We start from the raw sequence: 20,852 nt of genomic DNA on the forward strand, positions 1-20,852 counted from the left end.
ACTGAGTTGCATCCCAAGAACACCATACCTACTGTGAAGCATGGGGGTGGGAACATCATGCTGTGGGGCTGTTTTTCTGCCAAGGGGACAGGACGACTGATCCGTGTTAAGGACAGAATGAATGGGGCCATGTATCGTGAAATAATGATGAAATAATGACAGGGCATGTAAATGATACACAGTGAGATTTGAAATAAGATGTTTTTTCTTAACACCAGTCTCCAGACCTCAACCCCATAGAAAATCTGTGGCGGGAGTTGAAAGTCCGTGTTGCTCGGCGACAGCCCCAAAACATCACTGCTCTCGAGAAGATCTGCATGGAGGAATGGGCCAAAATACCAGCTACTGTGTGTGCAAACCTGGTAAAGACCTATAGTAAACGTTTGACCTCTGTTATTGCCAACAAAGGTTATGTTACAAAGTATTGAGTTGTATTTTTGTTATTGACCAAATACTTATTTTCCACCCTGATTTACGAATAAATTCTTTACAAATCCTACCATGTGGATTCATGGATTTTTTTTTTTCACATTCTGTCTCTCACAGTTGAAGTGTACCTCTGGTGCAAATTACTGACCTCTGTCATCATTTTAGGTGGGGGAACTTGCACAATCGGTGGCTGACTAAATACTTTTTTGCCCCACTGTACTTGTAAGCCCTTGTGTATTAGAGAAAATTCAAAATAAATTCAAATGTTTGAACCCAATTTGTTGTTGTTGTCATTAAAGATATATGTTGCACATTGCACCTTGGAAAAAGAACATTTCAAAGATATCATTACAATGCCCGAATTAGCATGACATGCTGAGTATATGCAAACATCTAAAAACAGTCTAGAAATATTTTAGGAACATTTTTTTTTTCATTTTCCCAGCTCCTGAACATAAATCACAAAATAGTTCATACTTGTTTTGAATTCCTGCTGGCTTTCTGGTAATTAATTAACTGTGACTGGTGTAGATTTGGCAGCATCATGAGCTTGAGGTACAAGCAGGTTACCATAGCTCAGTAATTTTTTTGAGTTTCAGTGAGCAGCTTGTCTTGCCTTGTAAACATCCTGACTATTCCCAGGCTGATGGCATTGAAATCAGTAATCATGACCTGAAACGTCTGCCAACAATTCTGGTTTTCATGGCACATCTTCATCTCCTTTTCTTGAGCTTTATTTGCGTTAGGCTTTCTGCGGTGACAAATCCCTCCCTGGTGATTTGGCAGTTTGAAGTTTAAAAAAAAAAGTTTTCTTTTTACAGTTACTGTCATGTTTTTTTCTGCTTCCGTCAGATATGCCATGGGTACTGATTAACTGAGCTGATTCACCCTCGTCACAGTCTGGACTACTGGTTCAAGAAAGAATTTGGCTTGGGTTGTTCTTTTTTTCTTCAAGTTATGTCCGTCAATTTTAGACGCTGATGAAATTGAAAACGACATGAAACAAGTTGAAGAGGCGTATCTGTAATCGTCTACTTTTCAGTAATGCTGGTTGATCTGTGATGTGTCGTTGGAAACACTACCAGAAATATATACTAATACATATTTCAGGGATTGCCTCTGTTTCAAGCCTGCTACAAAAACTGGATTTCATGTTGTGGATGCAAACCTCTTTCTAGGCGCTCTGAATGTAAGAGACGAAACATGATTACTCCATGCATTTAAAGAATCAATCATACATCCTGCTAACATTTGACACTGTTGTAGTGGTGTTAAATTCTATGGTTAGCTATGACTCAGTGCCTCTTTTCCACTTCAGTGAACTCTTTCACAGCTTTAACCACATCTCTACATGGAGTATGTATTATGTGACCAGTATATATCTAGGTTGTTTTTATATGGCAGTATTCTTCTAAAGAATACTTTGCTGATTTATCCAAGACTGCCTGAAAATCAGCGCAGAGTCTAATACAGAAGAATCAAGGGTGTTATTTTCTTGTTCTTCTTTGTTAGGACTTAGTGATTTAGCGATTTTATGGAACTTCTGCAGATATAAATGGAAATGCAGTATAACTCTGAGTTTCAAAGTCAGTATTTGATATGACCACTTTTATTCTTCAGCACAGCCTGAACTCTCTTAGGCAAGCTTTTTTGTCATTTCTTTAAGTAGTCTTCGGGATTAGTTCTTCAGGCTTCTTGAAGGAAATTTAAAGCTCTTCTTTGGATGCTGGCTGCCTCTTGTTCTGTTCTATCAAGATCCCTCGGTGCTTTATTAATGTCGAGGTCTGGGCTCTGGGAGGCCAGTGCATGACTGTTTGTGATCACCGTCATACTGAAAAATGAAGCCACTGTCAATCAGATGCTTTCCAGATGGTATTGCATGGTAGATTAAAATCTGACTGTATTTTCAGTAATATTAGATTGGATCCCCAACATCACTAGGTAAACCATGACACAGTCTCCAAAACATCTGTTTTTTACAGGAAACACTCATTGTTGTAACTCTCTTTTGACCTCCTAATCGACATATTAAACTAAAAATATCAAATTTGGATTCATCACTCCGTCAGACAGGTTGCCACTGATTTTCAGTCTATTTCTTGTGTCATTTGACATATGTCAGCCTTTTCCCCCTGCCTCCCATCCTGAAGAATGGCTTTTTGACAGCCACTTTTCCACCGAGAGAATTTCTTATGAGGCTTCGATGAACAGTAAATGGATGAACACCTTTCAGGTCTGGTGTCAGGTCTTTGCTGGATTTTTTTTCTTCTTTCTAAAGAACATGACTTTTAGATTCTGTTCATCTTCTGTAGACAGGCTTTTAGGCCTGACACTTCTTCTTTTGTCCTCAATAAGGGATAATAAAGGTTATTCTGAATTTGACTTTGCTTAGCTTCCTTCCTCTTACACATTTCTGGCAGGAATGCTAAAGTACAAATCTCCCTGCACTTTGCTTTCCTTCTACTTCCAGTCTCTTGTCAGCTTGACTGAGTACGTTGCATAACACACTGCTGCAGGTGGCAGAGTACTTGACTGGATAAATTACTGTTTTGCTGTGGAAGTCTAAAAAAAGTCATCAAACATTAGATCATTTAAACTTTTGGAGCAGTAGGATGTGATATGGTCATTAAGATGCCATTATTCAAAGTAGGGTCACACCAACACATTGCACTTGGTTTAACTAATGAAAGCTAAGCAGTCATGCAGATGATTACATTTCCCCTTTTTTATGTCATGTAAATGACTTTATTGTCTTACATGGTGCTAAAGCTGCACTTACCAATATTTATAGGCTTAAAATGATCTCTATTATGACAGGTGTAGCTTATAAAAATGAAGTCTTTGGGTAACTGTTGTAGCTTTAGCTGTATGGTCTGTCGCTTTCTTACAGCTACAAATATAGGAGGCCTGTAAATACTGGACTCCCATTTATCAGATGGTAAGAAACATCACTTAAGATAAATCTTAATCAAGAGCTCGCCGAGTATGGCACATTATTCCAAGTAGCATGTCTTCTGTCAGTTATGTTTTTCAGTTGAGTATCCAGGCATTCACACTGATTGAACTGTGCAGGCTGATGCTTTTGGGGAAAGTCATGAGGCCATTTTTAACTTCGGGTGAGTGTTTTCAGCAGTGAACTGTTTTTGTAGGATTGTGGGGGTTTTTTTCCTCACGCCATTAGAAAGTTGGAGTGTTGCAGCGCCGTGTCGCTCTCTCTCCTTCTCTTGTAGTGTAAATGCCAAAGGTGCTCTTGTGAGTTGTTTGACTCCGATCTCTCGTCTCTGTGTTTTGCCCACATTGCCAGATTAGTCATGGCATACAGCAAGAGGCTGCCGCTCTTTAGAGGATACTTAATTGTACGTGGGCGGCGATGCTTTTAAGAGTAGTTTTTCTGGCCAATTAAGGTAGCCATGAAAACAGGAATTCACTATAAAAACCACCTGTTTCCGCTTTGCTTTTCACAAAATACTTATTGTGGACTTTATTTATTTATCTTGTAAGGGTGTTGAGGTATTTTGTTTGCTTTATTAACAAGATTTGACAGAATGTACAGGTCGGAAGTACTTCTATGTATTTCAAGAGAGAAATGGCCTGCAGCAGTGTTTCTCAACCTTTTGTTATGTACCTTGCAATTCTTACGAGATTCGAAATCCCAGGGCAGACGGGTCGAGAGCAGAGCTTTACCTACAGTGTGATGGAGGCGTTAGACGTGAGCTGATTCTTTTTTTTAAACATTTTAATCAAGTAGATGTTTTGTTTTCTCATCAAGTACATTATACTCTACATGATGAGAGCAAATAATATTGTGATCTCCTCTATAGGAGCTGAGTACATTTGGCAACCCAAAACAATTGGTGTGGATTGTTTTTCCTGATATTCCTGACATTTATTGGAGAAAACAGCAAGATTTTGTTAAGTTTTTGTTGTTGTAAATGACTGTGGAGGTACAGCAGGATGTCCAGAGAGTGTGGGGATGCTGGTTCGATCCCTAGTTGTTTCAAGTGCCAAAACATATTTGAGCAAATCAGTTTGAGGCCCTGATCAGAAAAAAGCAAAAGTGGAAAGCTCTCAGAGAAATCTATTAGCACAAACCGAAACAGTCAGTTAATTACGACCAGCACGAATTTCTGAAAGCGGTGCACACGAGTGGGTCACAAACGAGGGGATCAGATGAATAAGTTACTGGTGTGTTTCACTCAAGAAACAGCATGACAGTTCAGAGCAGGGAGAGGCAGAATAAATGAAGGAGAATTAATATGTTTTGATATCAGAGCATCATCTTCCATCATAAATTGATGGAAAGTATGTGAAGCCTTTGTTGCTGCGGCAGCTGTTTACTGGATAAATCTGACAGCTGAGGCACAGGATTTATCCAGATTGGGACTTCTAACAGCTGACCTGCTGTAGACTATCACAAAACACTAATTCACTGAATTAATAAACCTACTAGTACTACTCGCTGTGCATGAGTGCTTGTACTGTTTTTTTTTCTACAGGCTGTGTGAGATTGCAGGTATTTTTCAGAGGTCAGGGGAAGAGTCTGACTCACAGTCACCAACTGACAACAGACAGTTTCTGCAAATTCCAGGCTTCTTGTACAACACAATGTATTATTCAGACATTTTTCAAGCATGTTTCAGATCTGTCTGAGTCATGTTAATAAGGGTACAGACATTCCAATATGTTATATAACTGCAAAATATGTAGCAAAATACATGAAATGTGATGTTGCAGAGCGCTTTGTGTGTGTGTACTGTTGAGTGAAGACATGCTGAGGCTTCTGTTCTCCATGCAATTGTTATTATGGATACATTTATTTGTAGCAATAATGTGACTAAAACACAAATTGTTCTGCTCACAGAAAAACTTTGCCGTCCATAATATATCCATGTAGAATAGTTTGATGTTTTGGCATTAATAATGGGGCAATTTCCAGTACTTGATGTACTTTCTGTCAAATCTTGTGTTTATATGATTCATTAAAAAATTCTCCTACCCAGATTTTGTGTGTTCACGCCGTTGACTCTCAGAGTTGTCTCTATACCTTATTCCATAGAGTATAATTTTGACCTTTTTTTTGTTGTTATTGTTTTTTAAATCTGAAAGTTTGTAACTCTTGAAAGAAACTGGCGAGTCCTAAGCTCCAAAAACCAAACTAAACCATCAGGCAGATGGCGGGAACAGTAGGAATTGGAAAATAAAGAGCTTGGTATGTTCTAAGAAAAAGAAGGTTATTTTAGAAATCCACAAAAGATCACAAGATCAAGAAATCACAAGAGATAATAAAGGTTCCAATAAAAAAACGCTGATGAATTTTAAAGTATAGTCACATATTCTTTTGGTCAGATTTGGTCAAATCCTGCAAAATAGCACTTGTACAGAAGAACAGTTAACTAAAATATACTGAAATGTATGTGAAGTCAAAATGAAAGACAGAGAGATCCACAAAGAAGCGGTTGTAAAGGCCTCGCAAAATATCGTCAAGGAGGAAATCTGCTTTTTTATGTTCGTGGATTCCAGGCTTTAGGCAGTCATTGCCTGCAAACGATTCTTGAGTATCTGCACTTTAGTTGAATTTGCCGTCTGTGTTGACATAGAAAGCTGAAAATATAACAAGTTGTGCCTCTATGTGATGTATAACTTATCACTGTAAGTCGGGCTGCTGTAAATCACAAAAATAAATCACCACTTTACTGAACCGAAGAAAGGGAGTGTTGTTCGTCAAGCAAAACAGCCGAGAAATGAATGTAGGCGGAAGGAAGGCTGCGTGGAAAAAAATAAATCACTGTCATTAGCTCCTCTTCCTGTCCTGAGTAGTGTAAATAGTTTTGTCAGCACCTTTAACACCACTACTGGGACAAAGAAATGACTCGGAAAAGATAAAATTACCCTTTTAATTTTGGCAGCTACTTTTTCTTGACATCGCTGCCAGATGGAGATATGCAGTGAGCGTCTTCTTAAAATGAGTCAACAGTTGGACAGGTTAGAGGCCAGTTTTATAATTATAATTCTCACTGAGGCACGGCTGTCAGAACCTACAGTGTTACATAATGGAATGTTTCAAAACCGTTTGAGGGAAGTTTTCATGTAGTTGCTCTTGAATCTTAATGAGTGGAAGTGTGTTTTTTGTTTTTTTTAATCTAAAACAAGGATTCCTTGATCAACTGAAAAGTTGGTATTATGTAATGTTAAAATAGAAAGTGCACCCTCTTTCAAGGTTTATCCATCATCATCAAATTAATCCGACCCTTACTTGGGTCTAAAATAATTTAAGTCCAACCTTAGTAAGTTTAATATTACGTTTATTGAACAACAACAGGTCTGGGGATATTGGGTTTGGTTGATGTTGACTGGACCATTGGATCTCTTTGATTCTTTTTCTGATGGAGATTTGATGGTTTGCTCAGGACAGTTATCCTGTTGCACAGCCCAATATAGGTCAAGCTTTAGTTGTTGGTCAGATTGGCCAATCACACTGTCTTGCATCCAATCACATTTGGTTAGAGAATACTTTGATAATACAGAAAGGTTCATGGTCCACTCAATGCAAAGCGCCCAGGGTGCAAGACAAGCCCATATCATTATCCCTCCACCACCATGCTTCACAGTTGTTATGAGGAGTTTGTGCTTTGTTTTTTGCCAAATGTTGGATTGTGCACTGTGGCCAGACATCTCCACCTTGGTCTTGTCTGTCCAAAGGACATTGTTCTATAAGTCTTGTGGTTTGTTCAGATGCAGACTATGCTGTGCTTCCATTTTCGTTTGCTTCTGGCTGCACTTCCAGACAAGCTATACTTTTTTTGGTCTTTTTCTAATTGTACTCAGATTGTAGCTCTTGGGTTTTTAGCTGCTGTTTACCCTCTTAATTACTATGGAAGAAGTAAGGGTGTACTTGCTTATATATTTTGGCTTAGTTATTGTGTTTTTGTTCATCTGATGTATTTAGCTAATAAGAACAGAATAATAATAATAATTATTATTATTATCATTATTTCCTGATAATGAAATATGGTATCTATATCACATATATGCACCAGTGCGTTTCTTTACATTCAGAGATTCAGAGCTTTCCTTGCTCTTGATATAGTCTCTATTTGTATCACTTCAGGCTGTTTAGATTTCATTTGGACTTTTTATGTGTCCAGATGCATTTGCTGCTGCAGTGATTCATCTCTCAGCATGGATATATGCATGCTGGACAAATTCAAGCACACGCCCAAAATCCAACTGGAAAATTTAGCGCAGCCCTGATAAAGACCTGTAGACATTTGGTGAATTTCCTTTGCCAGTCTGTTTAAACATATATAATTGAGCTGTTGGGAGATACAGTGCCTGACTTTGTGTTTGCAAAAGCTCTATTAAAACCTCTACTTGGTGTGATTATGAAAAATGGAGCCCAACAGGGAAATTATGTAAACAGACTGTTTGATTTGAATTGAAGGTCGAGCTGATTTCTGTTGTTTGTGGCCTGACAAATGGCTATTATGTAGCCCTCCTGCTTGTCCAAACATCCCAAGTGCTTTTAGCATTCATGTGTTTTGAAAGACTCTGATTACACCTTCTATAACATCCAGTGCTTCCAATGCGTCAGGAGACAACAGACCCTTTTCATGACTGCAGATTCCAGAGTGAGGTAACTTTTCAAGGATGAAACCTTGGTGCTTTTGATACTTGAGATATTTTGCGAGCAGTTCATTCTAAAGCTTCTTTTGTGCAGAAAGGTTTTCATCACCTCGGTCATGAATAAGGTGAACAACAGATGCATTTGTTGAATTTTAATCTACTAAGTTGCTTTCAATTCTCAAGAATTCGTTTCTTTTTTTCCTCTTCTTTTTTTTTTTTTTAGCTTTACAGAGTCAGTTTTAGTCCTCACATCGTTGGAGGTTGATTATTCTGTTGCTAGGAGAAATGAACCAATGATGCAGTTCCCTTATTCTGTACATGTGAGTCCATGCGCCTGTATGACTGGGAAATTACTGCCCAGTTATTTACATCCTCACACTGTCATCTATCTGTACACATTAACACAAGGATCAATCCTGCTCCCCCGCAGCCGTAGTTTACCAAGGCTGCTAATGGGCCTCTATCAAAGCTCAATCATAATGAAACAAAAGGAAATCACATTAGAGCTTCTGTGATTCGGCTAACCAGATTGACACACACAAGGATGATTTCCTAACTGAGATTAATAGTCCCAATCATTTCATTAATATGTATGTTCCGGTGTTGTTATAGATACTAGATTTGCCATGTACGCTGGAAGAGACTGGCGTCAAAGCAGAGGAATGAGGCCAATTATGTACTGTCTGGTTAGCACAAATAGGAAACAAAGCATTACAGGTGCTTGGTTTGTTTCCCTGGAACTGCTCATTAAGATGACGCCAGTGGGGTTATGGTGTGAGGTTAAATAAAGCTGCGGGTGGATCATAGACACGTCACTGAGATCATCCCACTGATCAGCCCACCCACTTTCGTCTTTAAATACCTGTGCCTTTGTTTGAGTGCCATTACATTAACTTTTTATTTTCACCAGATTATGAAAGGTTGAAAAAAATTAATTTCAGTTTTACAAAGTCACAGTTGATGGGCTTAGATGGCTTTTTACTAATAGATGTTTGACATAATTGCTTGAAAACTGATTTGATAGTTGACTGAAAAATTGTAGCAAGGCTTTTTTTTTCAGTCTCAATTATTTTCTCCATTACAATTTGCTGTGTTTCATTAAAGAAAACTATAAAAATAAATCAGTTTCCTATAGAGGAAAAATCTCTGGATTGCTCTTTTTATGTAGCTTTTTATTAGAGCTTTGTGTTTTAAAAATCTCAGAAAATATTATTTCTGAGTAGAATTTTTTTTTTCCAACCAAAGAAATAAAAACCGTTTTAGCTTCTCAAATGTGATAATTTGTTGCTTTTTTGGTCTTACATGTTTTTGCCGAGCAAGACAAAACATTTGGTATAACAGCTTCTGTTTGCGTTTCAAGAGCAAAGTAATAATAATTAAGAAAATAACAAGTAAATTAAAGGACATTGAAAGCCACCAAGTCCCAAAGTTTTTATGCCTCCAATAAAACAGCAGATCAAGCGTCAGGATGCTGGCTTATCAAACCCATGACTTTTAATGATACTTTAAACTGAATTACTTTACTTGTACCTTCTGCATTAAGTAAATGCACAACATGCCAGCAAACCCTTTGTGAATTATTTAAGTGTATCTAAGGTCAATTAAACCATGTTTTTATGATGGTTTTAAATCCACACAGTACAAAATGTACTGCACAGCTCTGCAACTGTGAGCCACAGAACATGTTCCACAGTTCCTTAATATAGTAACTGAGGCCGCATTTGCTATTCAGTAATCAAAATTTTATCATGTCAGAATTTCTAATACGTCTTTAGTAAACAGTAAGTAGGGTCAGTTGACAGCTGCTCCTCTGAGCTCTTTAATTTCCTGCCTAATAGCCACTTCAAACAGAATACATACTCACCCTGTATCGCGCCGAGCGAACACAATGCTCCAGCATTAAACGGGCATGTGGCCAAGTGTTTGATAGGTTGTTTTTCTTTGACTTCGTCTTCAGTTTGGCAGAGTTGGCTCTGTAGATCTTCCCTTTGACTGTTTGCCTCACACTTTCTCTTGTTGGCTTTCTCTTCCCCTCTCCTGTTCTCTCTCGTTGACTTTTTTCCTCTGTGCTCTTCTCTCCAACGAGGTGAAAAACACATTTGCCAAATATAGGTAGGTCATCACACTGTCTCGCATCCTCATCAGTTGCTAAGTACAAAGCACTTCGATGCAAACAGACCGGTCAGCATCATCGGTGCAGTAGGCTCTAGCTCCTCAATATTCCAGCTTCGTTCTGAGAAAAGATGGTAAATGCAACAGCTGTTTGGCGTCAACGTCCATGTGACAAAACTGCTGAGGTGCCTCGATGCTGTTCAGACATTTTTCACAGAGAATGACTGAAAAAGAGCTCCTCGTTATCACGAACAATGATCAGCCGAAGGTCTCTTCGAAGAGTCTTCTCTTTCACTGAAGATGAACTCGTGAGCTCGAAAATCTTCTGAAAAATCAAAGGTAATTTCTCAGCTCCTCACACTTTCTGCAAAGTTATAGCAACTCCACTGGCAATGGAATTAAGTAAAGCTTCTTCAGTGCTCAGGGCTGCGCAGACAGACTTTTTCCCTCCCAACAGTCTCCTGCTTGCTGCTTCTGAAAACCCTGCTTGGATGCAGGCTGCGCTGTCATCCTCTCTGACACGCAGATTCAGCCGTGAGCAACTACTAGGAAAAATTCCCGCATAGGTTGAAGCCTCCTGTATCAGAGCACTAGGCAATATGTAAGACAAGGGAGGAGGAGGTGGAAGAGGTGGAGTAGTAGGATGAAACATAGGGGGAGGAGCCAGAGGAGGAGCTCACATGTCTCAGTAGCAGTTCAGCATAAGCTGAATGTTTGCCTTTGCAACGGCAGACCTGTATGTCTTCATCACAGAGAAATGGCTCGCTTCTCAATCAGCTACACATGTCCCACTTCACGATGGTGTTTGGTAGTCCTGAAAGCCTTTTGACCATGCGCCTCTTGTAGGATTTTTAAATTGCTTTCTCTGTTTGTTTTGTGGGTTTTTTGGAATGAGCTTTCTTTTGCAGATAAGGTTCTTGCTGTAGTTACAAAGTAAAGAGTGCAAACATTGTTTCCTTCTCAAGGAAATGTTTTTTTGTTTTGTTTTTTGAGATGAAAGTCAACTTGCTTAGAGTCTCACTCTATCCTCTGCGAGCCATGGATTAAATCTGAGTAAAAGTTCAACAAAATCTTTTTTACATTTATTGTGACTAAGAAAATAATTATATGTGGATCTAAATAACATTTCTCTTATTTCATGGTATGCTATGAATCATCTCCTTATCAATCAAAATCAAACATAAATAATGCTGATTCAGTAACAGGAACATTTTAAAGTAGACAGGCAGTTATAAAGATTCTAGGGTTTTTTTCAATAACTGCTTAACAAGATTTAGGTCAGTGTTTTTGGCTTAAATTTTGGTTGTGGCTTAAATCTACCTTTTTAGTCTGTTGTTGATAAGGCCATGCAGAAATATCTGTTTGCTGCATTGATTCCCAAGCAGCTCTTCATATTAGTAAGCAGGGCCCACTTAAAAGGGGAGAACTTCTGTGTCTGCTGCTGACATAATGAAACAAACACATTGATGTAAATTGTATCGCATGTTGTCAGCACCAGTCACGCGTGTAATAAGTTGAAGCAACATACTAGTGAACAACAAGGATCTTTGTGGTACTAGATGTTATTTGTGCTGTATTTGTGCTGTATCTGATCCCCGCAGCCATGTTCCGCGATCCATTCCGCAAAGACCCCAACAAGCTGAAAATGAATAAATAAATGAAGGAATGAATGAATGAAGCTGGTGCTGTGTGAAGTCCTGAAGTACAACCGTAAACCTACAGAAACCAACCTTCGGCTCACCTGTAAGAAAGTCAGCTATAGCTGGATTTAGAGTTTGGAGGAGGGACAAAGAGTTGCCCCTTATCTTCAGTATCTATGTACACAGGCTCTGAAGTTGCACTCTGACTTTTTAGAGCTAGGAACAATCACAGTGCAACTGTTATAACAGCTTAATGCACCAAATGACACAGATGCAGATCTTCTCATCATAGCTTTTATCACGCAACCGTTTCTGTTGCCAATGTCAACAAATAATACTAGGTCAGATATGACGTATAACCGCTCAGTGTTTTAGTGACGATATCGGCAGTTAAAAAGATACCTCCATGTTTACTTATTGGGAACAGTCCCTTTTATTCTTTTTGCGAGTAATCCAGGCTAAATCCCTAAATTCTTTTCATCCCAGACATAAAAACATTTGTAAGTTATTGCCGGATTTGTTTTCAGCAGCACGAATAGGTCCTAGTCGAGCAAGTGGAAATGATATATTTCAGACCTAATTAAAACGAAAAACAAAATTTTGGCTTGACGAAGAGTTGCAGAAACTTGGTTGGAACCCTGCTGCTTAATTAAACACTAACTGAAAAAGGACATTACGAACTCTAGAGTTAATACAGTAATGTTTATCCAAGTTGTGGAAAAAATGAAGTCACTTGGTGCATAATAAATTCCCGTGCTGGCATAGATGAATCTTTTTCACAATAAAAACAAAGGAATTAGTTTTGAAAATGATTGCTGAATTATGCTTTTATGAAAATGGAGGCCTTTTTTCCTATTATTCATCACCCTGTTGCCTCAGTCAGCCTCCAGACCCACTCACTGAAAGCGCATATGTCCAGCTTTTTCACAAATCGCATCTTGCTTGAGCAGCTGATTCTTCTGTGATTAAACTGTGTGACTAGAATGGGCTGAAGCTTTTTCCCTTTAATGTGTCTATATCATGCATGTTCCTCTGAACCACCGATTCACTGCCTTGCTATTGATTATCCCAGATATTGAAAATGCACGCATATGGATTCCTCAGTTTCTTCATGTAATGAGGCACACATATATGATTGCCTAATATCTGTTGATTGGAGACATTGTAGGCTTCCACCTAGACAATTGGTCACTTTGACACCAGAATTATGTCAAGGTACTGTGGACCAACACTTGACAATGGTTATTTTAGGCTTGGCTAATAGAAGCCTAATTAATCAGCCATAACTGATGAATTGTGCTTCTTACAGTATTTGAAGATTATCATATACATTTGTGGAAAAAAGTGAAAAAGAAAATTTAAAAAGGGAGCAAAAGCAGGTTTTTAAAAGTATATTGTGTGTTCCCTTTAGTTTGTTTAATGTTTACTTTGTACTTGAGATGAGCTCCCTCAAGATGAAATGACTTGTGTAACCTGTATAGGGCTTATGTAGCACCTCTCAACTCGCCTAACTGTCTTTCTGTTGCACCTGTTCACACAGTACTTCATGCATCAGCGGCACTGAAACTCCCACAAGGTTCTTGGTTGTCATTTGGAGCAACTTTGGGCTCATTCTCATGCCACAGGATAAAAGCCGATGCAACGATTAGATAACAGTTCATTCTTTCAGTGCTTGTGGTGTATTTTATATTTGTGCCCAGTCACGGTGTGCCAGTGATTTATACTGAGACTAAGTTAGTTGTGCTTGAGGTAAACGAATCAAGAAAAAAAGTCCACCTTGCTGGAAGCCTTTGCAGATAACTTAAACTGAACTCCAGAATATTGTTATCCTTTGCTGCTAATGTTTACTCTGTATATTACAAAGCCCAAGAACCCAATCCAGCTGACTGAACAACCATGGACGTTTAATTGCTGATCTGACTATGTAGGACCTTTGCAGCTTTTGTGGGAAATGCTTAAAGATCAAGGCTGTATTGCATGTATGAAGCTTTCTCATGTCCTTGTAGAGAAAACTTCTCTACTTTCTCGGTAAGTTAATGTATTGACAACCGTGTTACCTGTGGACAGCATCTGAAGCTGTCAAAATATTGATTTATAGGTTGACTATAGATTTTTGCCCTCACATGACATATAAGAGTGGCAGAATAACATTGTAAAATAACCTTTAACTCCCCCAAATCAAGCTAGTTATTTTAAAGCCAGTGTGGTTTCAAAAAGTAAAAAGCAAATTAGTCATTTAATGGTGCGATTCTGTTTCAATTAAAGATAATTGCTTGATGTGCTTCACACCTCCCACACACGAGCGGCGGTGATAATATTTGGCATATAAAGCTTTCCATTAGATGCATAGCTTCCAAACATGTCTGGTTGTTTGGAAGCTATGCATTTTTACATTTAATGTCAGCTCAACCCGCTCATTAGCTGTGGCCAACCAACTGTTGCATTTGTTACCGGTCAAATTGGTTGTTGTTCAAGCAAAAACCAATCTGTGTGCAACCAGTTCTCTGGAAGCAAACATCAGCTACAACTGCTTAGTTCAGATGTAGTCTTCCCCCAGAGTGAATAATGTATAAAACAAAATTATGCGATGAGTCATTTTAAATGAGCTTTCTAAATACTACCCCCCTAAGGAAAACTTATTGCTCTCATTTCTCTGAAGTCCTGAAGAGCTGACCTTTGCATATGAATCTCAGTCTGAAATGGAGGTAACAAGAACAAGATGCTCTTTAATGGAGAGTAGTAGTTGTTAAATGGTATGGTTAATATATGAAACATATTTTTACTACACAGGTTATTCTTGTAATAAATCAACAGAAAGATAAAGTCTTATGTAAAAGCTGTTTACTTGGCTACTAATTAATTGATTCTGACCTCCTTACCTTTCTGTGACCACCTGGTCGTATTGTGCCATGTGGGTGTGTAGATAGAGACGTCAATAGCTAATGCATTTATACTAATGCATGACAAGCTACAAATAATCAATATGAAATGGTTTTTCACCGCTGCACTGAGTAGACTTTGACCTCTTAATTGATATCTTCCTATAATGGTCTTCAGTGGAAGATGTCTAGCAGTGACTGTGACTTTTGTTAATGTGAGGCTTTTCTCGTGTGATGTTACCTTCCTGTAGAGCTGGTCTCTCAAGGTCTTGATTTCCATGATGAAACCACTCTGCATGTGTAATCCGAGAGGCCTTTATCTCCTCCACGTTTTTGATTTGATCACTTCTGAATAAAGCGGTTGAGGCCAAAATTATTATTCAGGCTCAATGTTTTGAATGTTTCAATATGGATTAACCCGGAAACATGGCTGTTTAAGTCGAATCCCTTAGTGGTGAAGTAATAGAACTAAATTGTCGCAAAGTCCAGTTGTGCTAACGTAATCATGTATTTAAGAGCCAGACGCTGCCCTGGTAAGCTTCAAAGTATTTAACCAGCACTGCAGTCTTGTACAGTGTTTTCTTCAGGAGGCATTCAACAGCTGGCAATGTTGGCCCTTTAGCTTAGCTCCTGCAATGAAGATGAAGGTAGAAGTCTTTATGTGCAAACTTTTATCCAATGAAATGAGAACTGTAAGCCATTCTCTGTGCACTTTTTGTTGTTGTAATGTTATAGATGATTTTTCTCCTTGCTTGTGGCAAGTTCTCATGTCGCCGCACTGTTCAAGGCAGCTTTTCAACCAAGCAGCATTTTACTTATGGGTGTGTCTTTGCTGTCTGACTATACCCTGTTTGCTTTTTTTGGATGAGTGCATGCAGGTGAATCTCTATAGCTTATGCATATGTTAGGTCCCTCTGTGTTGCCAAAGACATATACAAAAAGGCACCAAGGTGTGACCACAGATAGATTGGCTAGTAGAATTATTTGCTGAATCATTACAATTTTGACAAAATGTAATCTTCGTTTTTTCGCCTTAGTGTGACCAAGTGTAGACACTACGCTACAGGAGAACACTAAACTACAAATACATGACTTGGATATTCCCACTAGACTGAAAATTAGTATAATAAAAGCACCACGGTAGGGCTGTTCGATATAACGATATATATCGGATGACGATATAAAAACGTCTATGGTTTCATTTTATGCTATCGTTTGTTTCGTGGTGTCGCAAAATAAACTGTTTATGGCAATATTTTTTCATCGTTTTGATGTCACTGTAGTGGCTATATTAATTTCTTAAAGTTCTGTCTTTATCTTATATTTTACATAACTACACTAGGGACGGACAAGCACCTGTTTTTATGCGTTGGCGTTAGCAACAAACCTTTCACAATAAAGCTCAAGATCCTGTTGCGACTTTTCAAAATAAACTGAATCACGTGAAAGAGCAGATTATTTACAGATGAGAAGTAAAAAAGAGCCGCCAGGTGCTAAAAAATAAACCTTAGACTCAAACGTTAGAACAGGCTTTTCCCCGCAGCACGCCGTGTAATAAATACAAAGAAAACGGTGGCCTTTACAACTTATGTCTAAAAATGTATAGTTTCATGCATCGGTTAAAACACTGGACTCCAGTTACACTACACCCAGCTGGAAACATTTCCCGCAAGACGAGCTGCCCGAGATTCACAGAATTTACAGAAAATGTTACATTTTTGTGATTTATATCGTTATCAGGACGATAGAATTCATATGAGATTTTGGTCACATTGCGCAGCCCTACACCACGGTGTCCACAGCTGCCTCTGTGCAAGTCCGCAAGGGAACAGAACCCTGACCTAATAATGCAGACACATTCTTGTTGACACGAAATGAAGAGTGATGCACCACTGAATAGAAGTTGGGCAAAATATTGATACCCAGCATATTGTGTTGTTTTCTTCTGACCCCAAATATCAATATTTTTATTGAAGCCTCAGGCGCTCTGAATGGATCCCCCTGCAAATTTAAAACAGTGACTTGGGGTCACTGTTTCCTACTTGTGGTGGTGCTTAGCAAATGAGTGAAAGTTAACCAACATGCAGTAACAAAGAGGGAACTCACAAAAAATGGCAGATAAGAGAGGAAAGCAAATCAGGGAGCTAATTAAGTAATAATGATAAACATACTCTGACAACACATGCCAGTGATTTAAAACATAATTGTTACTGATATAAAAAAAAAAAGGAACGTCATAAAACACACCAAAACTCTTTTCACTGCAGCAGCAGCTTTGTCAGTGAACAGAAATCTTTGTGTCTTTGTGCATTACAATGAACGACTCTGTGTTTAAGTGGATCTTTACAGAGTGCAGGTGGTGGCGTGTGTTTTGTGTCAATGAGACTGCAGCGTCATGATTCAGTCACACACAGACAGTTCTGATGACTTTACTACAAGAAAGGACGAACTTGGGATTTCTGAAGCAAATATATCAACTGGTGTGGCTGCTCTGGACATCTTGTTTGGATTTAAGATCTGCGGCGGCTGTCACATTTCATCCGCTCACGCCTTCAAAGGATTGAAACATTTGTGCTTTCTGGCAGTTTAGTCTTTATTTAAGGCAGTCCACGGGTCTTTATTTAGCTGCTAGTGGGTGTATTATTCTTATCTTCTCTGACCCTCAGACTCTTATATTTTTTATATATATATATATTAGGGGTGCAACAATACTCGTATCGATATTGAACCGTTCGATACAGTGCTTTCGGTTCGGTACCCATATGTATCGAACAATACAAAATAAATTTTATATTTATTTTATCAACTTTCCTTCTGACGATGCTGTCTGTGTTGAGCGCTCAGTGGATCTGCGCTCCACAGTGCAGCCTAGGCGGAGTAGTCGAAAGCAGATTCACTGAGCGCAGGGCAAGCTAGCGAGACAGAAGTTAAGCTCTCCTTGCAACATGGCAAATTGAACCTCCCCCACCCTCATTCAGATTTGGCGTTTGGAACTATTTTGGTTTTCATGTGAGGTATGACCCTGAAGGTAAGCGCGTCATGGACTAAAGTAAAACAGTATGTTGGATGTGCCACACAATGCTCAATTACATGGGTGGGAGCTAGTGTGTTAGCGCAGTTAGCTTGTTAATGTGTTGGCCGTCCAGCCCCATGCATGGGCGATCCGCGGTAGCTCGTTAACGGAGATTTGCCGTGTTGTGGCGTTAACGTCATTTCAACCAGATTTACGCTGACAGCACTAGTGGGAACACAACAAATATGACTGCACATTTACACCGACATCATCCTAGTGCAAAGACAAGTGGAAGCAGACAAAAACAACAAGCACGCATGCTACAAACTTTACCCGAGTCATTTAGACAGCCGTTAGCACATGATTCTTCTTATGGGGACCTGATATGTTTAATATGCTGCTGAGAATATAGCCCAGAAGAAGCGTATAGTATAGCTTTTATTTTGGAAAGAGCCATTTCTCTGTAATAAACTCTTTTCCAAAGATGAGTGATTCCTCAATCAGATACAGGGTTCGCAAAATCGCCGACATCCCGATTTTTCCAGTCGGGCTACCAAAATCTATCTCTGCCCTGCCCGTCAGGCTATCGTAGGAAGGAAAAATATATGTCAATGGTTTTGCATTCTTTCGGAAATGTAGCTGGGTAATTATGTCATTGGCATCGGTGAGCCACTGTCAATATGTGACATATTGAAATCGCGTTTGAATTTGCGCTTGTTTTTTTGCGTTCACTTTGCAATCGCGCGAACTGTGTATAGAGAGCGACAGCACTGATCTGTGAGTGATGATAATTTGTGCACCAATTACTCTGACATGGTCTTATTAATCGTTAGCTTACTATGCAAACATGACAAGTGAAATCTCCTGCAGCTTAAACATGTGAGAGGTTGATCGCGCAGAGAATCGCTGAGCTTATGTGAGTGCGTGTGTAAAAGCAGCAGGATATATATTTGACTACGATGACCTGGATGACTGAGAACCTGTCATGTCTGAGTGTGGGCAGGCAGGAAGGGAGGACCCAAAATGCAGGACTCACTGAGGCGGAAGTAATTCAAAACACACAGCTTTATTGCTGGTAAGAAGCAGAACAGAAAAACACTAACTAAACTGGAAGAACGGAATAAGTAGGCAGGAAGGCTGGCTGGCAAACGGAGCACACAGAGGAAGCGAGGGTGAACAGACGTTAACGATGCGACACCGAGTAGGGGAAGACACAGACACTAAATACAAGAGGTGAACGGAGCAAAGAGGAAACAGCTGGGAGACACGGCTGACGTTGATTACACTGACGAGACAGGGAGAGCACAAAGCTGAACGCACTGACAAAGGACACAGACCTACAAAATAGAACAGGAAGCACACGCCAGACAGAGACAGACTCGTAAACAGGCATAATGACATCATGGACAAACAGAGGGACATATGGGCAGAGAAGACTAAGCACAGGCAACCTAAACCAAACATAAGGGCAAGATAACAAACCTAAACCAGAAATAATCATCATCGTCATCAACATCATCATCAGATAACTAAAGAATCAGAATATAATTGTAATCAAAACAGTATCACCAGAGAATAACTAATCCATGATGCAAAATTAAACCAAAACATAAGAAACTCAAAATGCTGGGTCGACCCGACCCAGGACCGTGACAGAACCTTCACAGACAGATATATATTTTAGTTCTGCTGAGCCAAATAAGACAGGTCAGGGTGAAGAAGTGACAGCCAAAGAAAAGCTTACCACAAAACGGAGAAGTTATGACAAATCAGACTATAAGGCAAAAAGAAAGTGCAGCTTTATGGTTTCATGGACAAAAGAATTTCTGTGGCTGCAATATGACGAGCTAAATAACCAGGGCTGCACATAAGTGGTCCGCAGGTGCGCATTCGCTGTCAAAATAAAAAACACGCACAAGGGTTAGGGTTAAATTTAAAAACTGTACTTTTGAGTTAAAATATATATTTATAATTTTAATAAATGACAAATTAAGAAGGCATGAACATTTTTTTTGTATCGAAAAAATATCGAACCGTGACACCAAAGTATCGAACCGAACCGTGAATTTTGTGTATCGTTGCACCCCTTATATATATATATATATATATATATATATATATATATATATATATATATATATATATATATATATATATATATATATATATATATATATATAAAGAAATGCCAGTAATGCCGTGCCTGTGAGGAAAAGCTTAATATTTTAGAACTGAACTAAACAAAAAGACGTATCAGTTTGTCGTACTTACAGATCTCTTTCTCAGGTTTTTGTTCATTTTATTTAATTTCCTGCGATTTTTTTTTTTTAGATTCTTATTGACAGCAGATTGAGACATCTAAAATATTATCTGATGAACCTGATAAATCATTTGCTTGTTTATGATAACCGGCCAATTTCTTGCACAGCTTTTTTTTTTTTAATATTGGTCTTGGTGAGGCTCTGTGGCTCTTTTATACATTTTGAACCAATTTGAAATCAGTTCTAGCAGTGCACCCAGCTGAGTGGGATTAGTGTATAAGTAGAACGAAATACCTTGTTGCAGGAACATTTTGTATTGCTTTGTTTTGCAAGACAATACTACCATTTTTAACACATCCGGTGGCTCTAAAGACATTCCCCGGCCAGTTTGATTTACCAGAATCACAGCTACCAAAGACATGATGCATGGTGCTTTTTTATCAAGAATGAAAAAAGTGAATGGAAGTTAATTAAGTTGTGGTTAAAAAGAACAAACTCTCAGAGGGGAAGCAAATTAGAGAGCTCATTAGTCACATTACTAAAGCTGAGTAAAAACTGATAAAATGTAAAACCCTCCTAAACACCAACAAACTGAATAAGTACACATTTGCAGCCTTTGTTCAGTATTCTTCTTAAGTTAGCAGATCTTGTATAATCACGATACCAGCATGTTTGGTTGATTGATTAAACTAAACATATTGACTATTGATGTTTGCCCTTCGGTTCAAGTGTATTGTTGCCCCCAGCTATTCCCCAAGCAGTATCGAAGTTGAAGTTATGGATTTTGAAACGTGTTGGCTGCAGCGGTAGGGCGAAATTTTTACTTTCAGGGTGAAAGTTCTTCAATCCGATTTCACCTTTTTCACTGGTACCTACATAACTCAACTCAATTTTT

The 20,852-nt window shown here is 38.8% G+C and overlaps 2 protein-coding genes across 2 annotated transcripts in view; one reads left to right on the plus strand and one right to left on the minus strand.

Moving 5' to 3' along the window:
* chrm5b (cholinergic receptor, muscarinic 5b) overlaps positions 1–10,672 on the minus strand; it is a 22,320-nt gene extending 11,648 nt beyond the window's left edge. Inside the window, exon 1 of the mRNA XM_086264739.1 lies at positions 9,917–10,672. The gene's annotated coding sequence lies outside the window, so the exon portion shown is untranslated. The remainder of the gene's footprint in view (positions 1–9,916) is intronic.
* Positions 1–20,852, plus strand: part of aven (apoptosis, caspase activation inhibitor) — a 42,454-nt gene that overhangs the window by 6,478 nt on the left and 15,124 nt on the right. The gene's annotated exons all lie outside the window — the stretch shown is intronic.

The sequence above is a fragment of the Aulonocara sp. 'chitande type north' Nkhata Bay genome, linkage group LG15 (assembly GCF_057382095.1).
Source record: "Aulonocara sp. 'chitande type north' Nkhata Bay isolate Kocher_YH1m ecotype deep benthic linkage group LG15, A_spYH_male_GT1.1, whole genome shotgun sequence".
Classification (NCBI taxonomy): domain Eukaryota; kingdom Metazoa; phylum Chordata; class Actinopteri; order Cichliformes; family Cichlidae; genus Aulonocara; species Aulonocara sp. 'chitande type north' Nkhata Bay.